Genomic DNA, 8,459 nt, shown 5'->3' with positions numbered 1-8,459 from the left:
TTTTCCATGCACATGCAATTCTCGCTGTCTTGTGTCATAGTAAATTAGCACTGACTCATTAAAAATTATTAGTGTAAAAGAAAACAGCAGTGACCAAAATTCTAATCTCCAATGGCATCAACAGGCTGGATTTCTACTTCAACACATAACTAAACTCTATAGACTAAATGGACTGGTCATTAGCCCTACTGTTTTGCAACAGGAGGTAGAAAATATTGCTTCATATTATGATTTCCAGAAATATGATCATTTAATAATATATTAGATGTGATGCTTAGATTCATAGTACTGACTTTTATTATGCTGATACAACAGTGGCATGCTAGGCACGGATAAGTACCGTTCTGTGGTGTACGGAAAAAAATTGGTTGGCGACCCATTATCCAGGAAGAGCTGAATTACAGTAATGCCATCTCCCATAGACTCCATTTCATCCAAATAATCCATATGTTTAAAAATTATTTCATTTTCTCTGTAATAATAAAACAGTACCTTGTACTTGATCCCAACTAAGACATAATTAATCCTAATTGGAAGCAAAACCAGCCTATTGGGGTTATTTACTGTTTACATAATTTATTAGTAAACTTAAGACATGAAGATCCAAATTACAGAAAGATCTGTTAACAAAAATCATTCAACATCTCCAAAAAAGGATATTAAAATACATGCTACTTATTGAAAGCAAAGAGTTACCAATAAGGTTATTACACATAAAAAAAATATCTGGTATGCCTGTAGACATGGTTTAGATAATATTTCTCATAGCCAAATGTGTCCCAAGTGATTACATGAAGTGGAATATGTGTATAATATGTAACAACTGTATAGAATGCAATGTTTCTATACTACATATTTACTTAAATACCTAAATGTAAAATTAAATATAACATTTTAAAATATTAACATATTAAAAATGATACATAGGTATGGGATCCATTATCTGGAAACCTGTTACTCAGAAAGCTCCTTTAAGCAAATAATTGACATATTTTTTTTCTCTGTAATAATTAAACAATACCTTGCACGTGATCCCAACTAAGGTATAATTTATTTTTATTGTAGCCAAAACAATCCAACAATTGCATTTAATTATTGCTTAAATTATTTTTTAGCAGAAAGGATAACAGGTCCCATACCACCCCATAATGTATATATGTGTCCTGGTTCATCTCTTCATCTCACATAGAGCTACATGAAGCGGACCACGGAAAAAGAATGGAGTCTCTAGGTTAATGTCAGCAACCTTAAGAGACTGACTTAAGACATCATGAACTGAAATGGCATATCTGTATGTCACAGGTATCCATGGTAAGAACATACAGTACCTTCATTTTTGGCACAGCCTGTTGATTCTGTAACATGAAGCTAAGCTCAATACTAAAGTACATTAAAAGTATGCACTTCATTTTGGGTAAAGGTGTGCAGAATCTTTTGAAGTAGCATTTGGAATTATGCAATATGCAATAAGCAATTTTCTATGTTCCTTCAAACTGGATTACAGGATTATCTTCTGTTTTAAAATGCACACTTTCCATTGCGTGTGTACGTTTGAAATGTATTAACGATGGATTTGTCCGTCATTCTTTTCTTTTCGTAATTCCAAATTCCTTTGTATTTGTTTATTTTATTTGTTATAAAAAAATTTCAATAAAGACATATTTAAAAAAAAAAAATGCACACTTTGTTCTTTGACACGTATTCAATTTAGAAATACAGTATGTCACGTGGTGCAAAATCCTTTTGATGGATGCACCAATTTTACAGAGAATAAGAGACTTGAAGTTGAACACTTAGGAAGTGATAAACTGGAGGGCAACATGTTCTTGCAGACGAAAATAATTTAGCTTTATTCAGCTAGTCACTCCAATTTCATTTGCTCATGCATATTTGAAGATTAATATCAACAAAACACTACAAGGATTACCAGGCTGCTTTGCCCCCTCCTACTGCCTACCTTCCTGCCTCTTCTATTTAGGTTAGGAGGCTTTGTGGCTCACAGGTATCTGGCACAGGAGATAGCTTCCATTAGGTTGCCCTCTATGCGGCAACAAGATCCAATTTGTGCTTTTGCTCAATAGTCTGGGCCCTGCTTGGCGAGATACCGCCAGTGTACTGGTCCCTTCTTTACTCCAGGTTGGAGCCTCAGCTACTCAGCTAGCTTGCCTGTCGCTATCTGTCACCACCTACAGCGAGCTCCACAAAACAGGCTTAACACTCGCTTCTATGAAGTGGCTGACCTCAGTCTCCATCTTGTCACGTTCGGCACACTAAATCCAGAACCGATGCTAAGCTCCCTGGTCTCGTCTCTTGCTTCTGCCTTTAACAGCTGCCAGGTCTTACTAAGAGAGGAGCAGAGCTAAAGGTTCTGGACGAGCAAAGGTGCACAATCGTTTCACAAGGATACTGGAAATGGAAGATCACACAACTTGGAAGACAGGCCAGATAACACAGCGTGGAACAGGCAGTCCAGGCCAGCACAAGCACAGCGTGGAATAGACAGACAGGCCGGAATCAGGATTGGAGAGCGTAGAATAGTCAGACAGGCCGGAATCAGGGTTGGAGAGAGTAGAATAATCAGGCAGGCAAGGATCAACTTGGAGAGTTCAGAATAAACAAGCAGGTAAGGGTCAGGATACAGAGTTCAGAATAGTCAGGTAAGGCAAGGGTCAATAACCAGAAGATCAATAGGAATCAAATAGAAATAGCACCAGGAACAACCTAAATTGGACCTAACAATGGGCAATGTTACAACTACTGAGATCCCTTTAAATAGTTTGAATCCCGCGCCATTGCGCGATGACTGCATCACGCCGGCGCATAACCCCGGGCGCCAGAGGAGAACCGGCGCTGAAGGGGACAGGACACATGCGGCGGGCACCCCCGCATGCCAGAGGGTAAGCCACTAGACCACCAGGGAAACTATTTGTTACACATCCAATCTTTACATTGGCCAAGGAGGAAGTTGACTACTGCTCCCTCCCTTATATAGCTTCCATAAGAAAACCCCCTTTTGAATACCACAAAGGAGAACTTGCTCTAGAACCTCCTCAATTTAAATTTAGCTGTGCCATAGTAACTGGAATATCAATAACAACTATTTAAATAAAATATACTAATTCAATTCTCTCTACCCCTTACAAGTGTGTGGGATTTGCAATTTTCAATTCCAACAACAATCTCTGTCTACTGTAATCTTCATATTAAATGATTGCTTTTCCAAAATGGGAATTCTTGCCAATTCTGTTTCCATTGAAGCCTTACTAAAAGCATTTTTTTTTTAAAAAAACATTACTTTCCAGCCAAGTGTGCTTTTTTTATATACAGAATTATTGTAACATATAAGGATAACAGAAATTGCTAAGGAGTTCCATGATCATATACAGGTCCTTGAACTCCGTGGTGCCATCTAATAATCTCAAATTTTGGAGCAGGTGCTGCCTTTTCTTTTTTATAATACACAAGTCAAGTGACACAAATGACATCACTAAGCACCAATTACAATAGATTGTATCACTAAGCATCACTTAAAAGGATTTTACAGGATATTCATGGCTAAAGTAGTTCCATGACCATTATATGAAAGTTGAGTGCTAATATCCTTACATTTTACATTAGGTGGTATATTATTTTTGTAATACAAAAGTTTATATGAGTCATATGGCAGAAGTGACATTACTGAGCACTATCCAATTTTATAAGAATATATTTTACAGGATATGCATGACTCTTGCATTTTATATGAATAGGAAAGGTATAAATATTATATGAGTATAATATATTATAATCACTCTTAAGATATATGGATATGTGATTTATCAAGAACTGCATTACTCCCCAACCCTTGTTTTGCAATTAACTCTTGAAGCTTCTACCACTCATATGACTAAAGACAAAGATGTTTACTAAGTCATGTAAGCCATGCTTAATGCAGTTCTTTAGTAGTGATACAATTACTGTTCTTTAGTAGTGATACAATTACTATCAGTAATGGAACATGGTAGTATTATATTTGAGAATTGTTTTATATATTGTTGTTATGTTGTTTCATGGTTACTCTCAATGTTTTGCTGAAAAGTGTAAGTGTGCTACTAAACACACATTGTATCTATGTACACAAAATGACTTTCAAACACACTAAAAATTTTCCTTTCACTTTCCTTTTTTTGGCCTTTAATGTACTATATGCAGCTTTCCCTTAAAGCAGAACTAATCAGGCTGTGTGGAAGGTAGATGTTTTGATTGAAGGGCTACTAACCTAACCCCTCAATTCTCTAAGCACTCCACCTAAACATGTTCAACAGGTAGAGTGACCTTAATGGGAATTTTAGAACCAATTTTATAAGGATATATATTACAGGTTATTCATGACTCTTGTATATTATATAAATAGGGAATGTAAAAGTATTTCATGGGTATAATATTTTATAATCACCCTAAGATATGTGGATATGTGATTTATCAAGAACTGCATTACTCCCCAATAGGAATGCACCAAATCCAAAATTTAGGATTTGGCTGAACCCCCGAATCCTTTGTGAAAGATTCGGCTGAATACCAAACCGTATATGAACCCTAATTTGCATATGCAAGTCAGTGAGGGGGAGGGAAAAAGAGCGTGCAGCTAAAAAACATTTGTTTTGTACTGTATCAAAAAGTCACATGATTTTAAGGATCAGAATCCTGCTGAAAAGGGCCAAATCCTGGCCAAATACCAAAACAAATTCTGGTTTTGATGCATCCCTACTACCCAATCTTTATTTTGCAATTAACTCTTTAAGCTAACTCTGGTTTCTACCACTCATATGAATAAAGAAAAAGATACCTACAATTATAAGTCATGTAAGTCATGCATACAGCAGTTCTTTAATAGTGATACAATACCTATCATTAATGGAACCTGGTAGTATTACATTTGAGAATTGTTCTTATATATTGTTGAAATGTTGTTTCATGGTTACCCTTGATGTTTTACTTAAAAGTGTAAATGTGCTACTAAACACACAGTGTATCTATGTACACAAAATGACTTTCAAACACAGTAAAAATGTCCTTTCACTTTCCTTGTTTTGGCATCCATGGACTATATGCGGCTATACTTCCCTTTAAAGGAGAAGTAAAGCTTAACTAAAGTAGCTAGAAATGTTGTACATTGTGTTTTGGGCTTCTGTATTAGCCCAAGGTAATCACAGCCCTTGAGCAGGGAAGATCTGTGCCTCCAATGATGTAGCTCCCATCTTTTTTCTGCTGATTCATTGCACATGCTCTGTTCTTCTGTTAATTACTGAGCTTAGGGACCGATTCAAAATATACAGTACACATAGAATATAAATGTTACAATATAAGGCTGATTAATAATTAATACAGATAATTACCAGTGCAACCAGCATCAGTATTTAATAATCAGTCTCGTAGCACCAGCTTATATTACAGGTCAACCTCAATTTAAGCTTGATAATTGGCAACAACCCCTAAGATTAGTTTCTCAACAGCTGCTCAGAGCCCACTGAGCATTTGAGTGTCACAGACACTTTCCAAGATGGTGACCCCCTGTGACAAGTTTAAAGTCCTGGATCATTGCTGCTATTGAGAAGTTGAAAGTTTAGGCTGCTGCAATAAGTTCAGTATATAAAATATGGAATTTCTAGCCATATTAAGGCAGGTGTTTTGATTGGAGGACTACTAAGCTAACCCCTCCATGTTCCAAGCACTCCATCTATACATGTTCCACAGGTAGAGTGACCTGAATGCGAATTTTATAACCAATTTTACAAGGATATATTTTACAGGTTATTAACGACTCTCGCATATTATATGAATAGGAAAGGTATAAATATTATATTGGTACAATATATTATAATCACTCTAAAACAGCGGGCCGACCCCCTATTTCTGTGGCCCCCACATGAAAGTCTGCCTGCTGTGACTGCTGACATTTTATGTAAGATTTAAAAGGTACAGAGATTAACTGGCCCCTGCATTGTTTCCACCTCAAATTCAGGCAGTAAAACCCTGCATTGTTCACACCTTTAATCCCCCCTGCATGGTTCACACCTATGACACCTCTATTGTTAAAACCCCTAAAGCCCTCTACTGTTCACACCTCAGTACCAGACTATAAATGCCCACATTGTTCACCTGTTCACATTTCATACAAACTGCTGAAGGGGCAAAAGTTCCTGATGTTTCCCTGTCTCCTGCTGTATTCTGCCGCCCTATGCTCCCTGTATTCCATACTCTGCTTGCCCTATGTTCCTTGTGTGTGCCATACTCTGCCTGCCCTATGCTCCCTGTGTGTGCCATACTCTACCTGCCCTATGTTCCCTGTGTGTGTCATCCGCTCCCTGCCCTCTGCCCCTTGTGTTCCATACTCTGCCTGCCTTATGTTCCCTATGTTCCATAGTCTGCCTGCCCTATACTACCTGTCGGTGCCATACTCTGCCTGTCCTATGCTCCGTGTGTGTGTCATACTCTGCTTGTCCAATGCTCCCTGTGTGTGCCATACTTTCTCTGCCCTGTGCTCCCTGTGTGTGCCATACTCTAGAGTCCTGCGTGAAACCAATTTCCAAAAGACTTCCAACTTTGATCTGCTACTCGACCTGGACCCGCAACTGCCTTATCCGCAACCCGACCTGCAATCGCCGACCACCATCAAACAGGAAGTGATGTTGCTGCAAACTGGAAGTGACGTCATCAAAAGTGGGTGGGGACAGAAACAAGTTTTGCAAAACTTTAAAAGGAGTAAAATATAGACAATATTACATAAGATAAGAATATGGTAAACACTGGCTTCCATTATTGTCCCTCTATGACATTCGACAGAAAAATTGTGGCCCTGGGTACCACAGAAGTTGGAAAGCACTGCTCTACGATATGAAGATATATGATTTATCAAGAACTGCAATACTCCCCAACCCTTGTTTTGCAATTAACTCTTGAAGCTAACTCTGGCTTCTACCATTTATATGAATAAAGACAAATATGCCTACAAACACAAGTCATGTAAGCCATGCTTACAGCAGTTCTTTAGCAGTGATACAATACCTGTCATTAATGGAACCTGGTAGTATTACGTTTGAGAATTGATCTTATATATTGTTGTTATATTGTTTCATGGTTACCCTTGAATGTTTTGCCTTAAAATGTAAATGTGCTACTAAACACACATTGTATCTATGTACACAAAATGATTTTCAAACACAGTAAAATTTTCCTTTCAATTTCCTTGTTTTGGCCCCATGGACTATATGCGACTATACTTGCCCTTAAAGGAGAAGTAAAGCTGAACTAAAGTAGGTTAGAAATGTTGTACATTATGTTTTGGGCTTCTGTATTAGCCCAAGGTAACCACAGCCCTATTGCAGGGAAGATCTGTGTCTCCAATGATGAAGCTCCCATCTTTTTTTCTGTTGATTTTCTGCACATGCTCTGTTCCTCTGTCAATTACTGAACCTGGGGACCGATTCAAAATATACAGTACACATAGAATATAAATGTTAGTAATTAATACAGATAATTACTTCATGGCAGCACAGAAACCAGTGCAACTAGTTTCTTTCACTTTCCTTTTTTTGGCACGCATGGACTATATGCAGCTATACTTCGCCTTAAAGCAGAACCAATCAGGCTGTGTGAAAGGCAGATGTTTTGATTGGAGGGCTACTAATCCCTTCATGCTCCAAGCACTGACCTTAATGGGAATTTTAATTGTTGCAGAAAATTGCAGCCACAAGTCTTTCAGCCACATTTTTCTGGAGGCAAATTGTGATGACAAAGGCCTGGAAGAGCCACAAGCAAAGTATAAAGAAAATATGTTGTATTGTTTGTAGAAGTTGGTGTTTTGGAGCAGGACCAGATTTACATAGCAGGTGCCCCTAGGCCTGCGGTCGTTCATCTCCCCCTACCTTTTATTCACCAGGATCAGAGCAATGGGGATTGGTGCACAGGCAATTTAAAAAACTATTGTATCTCCTGCACAACCCTGTTGTTTCTGAACCAATGTTGGTGTGGTTGGGCAGCATGCTGCCCCCTAAAATCCTGCCGCCTTGGTGGCCTCTCCACAAATCCGGGCCTGTTTTGGAGTGCTTAATTACAATACAATTGGGTGTGCAAATTAACACCAATGTTAGTAATGAGCCCTATGTGTTCTGTATGCACTTTGCTTTAATATATTTTATGTGCTTTATCACTGCAATTAGTCTGTGGACGTGTCAGTAGAATGACAAAGTTGTGTTACATAAGCATTTATCAATGTTTAGCTTTTTTAAAATCTGCCTTTAGATTTTAAAATCATACATTAAGAGGCATTAGACCCATTAAATATTTTATTCAGAGCCAGCTGCCATTGGGATTAAGTTCAACAACATAATGACAGACAATTATGTTTTCTAACCTTTATCTATAGGATAGATGCTGGAAGTCTTTTGGTTAGACATGCTTGACATATGTCTTTTAAACCT

Source organism: Xenopus laevis, chromosome 8L, assembly GCF_017654675.1.
Source record: "Xenopus laevis strain J_2021 chromosome 8L, Xenopus_laevis_v10.1, whole genome shotgun sequence".
In the NCBI taxonomy this organism is placed as follows: domain Eukaryota; kingdom Metazoa; phylum Chordata; class Amphibia; order Anura; family Pipidae; genus Xenopus; species Xenopus laevis.
This window is presented reverse-complemented; position numbering follows the sequence as displayed.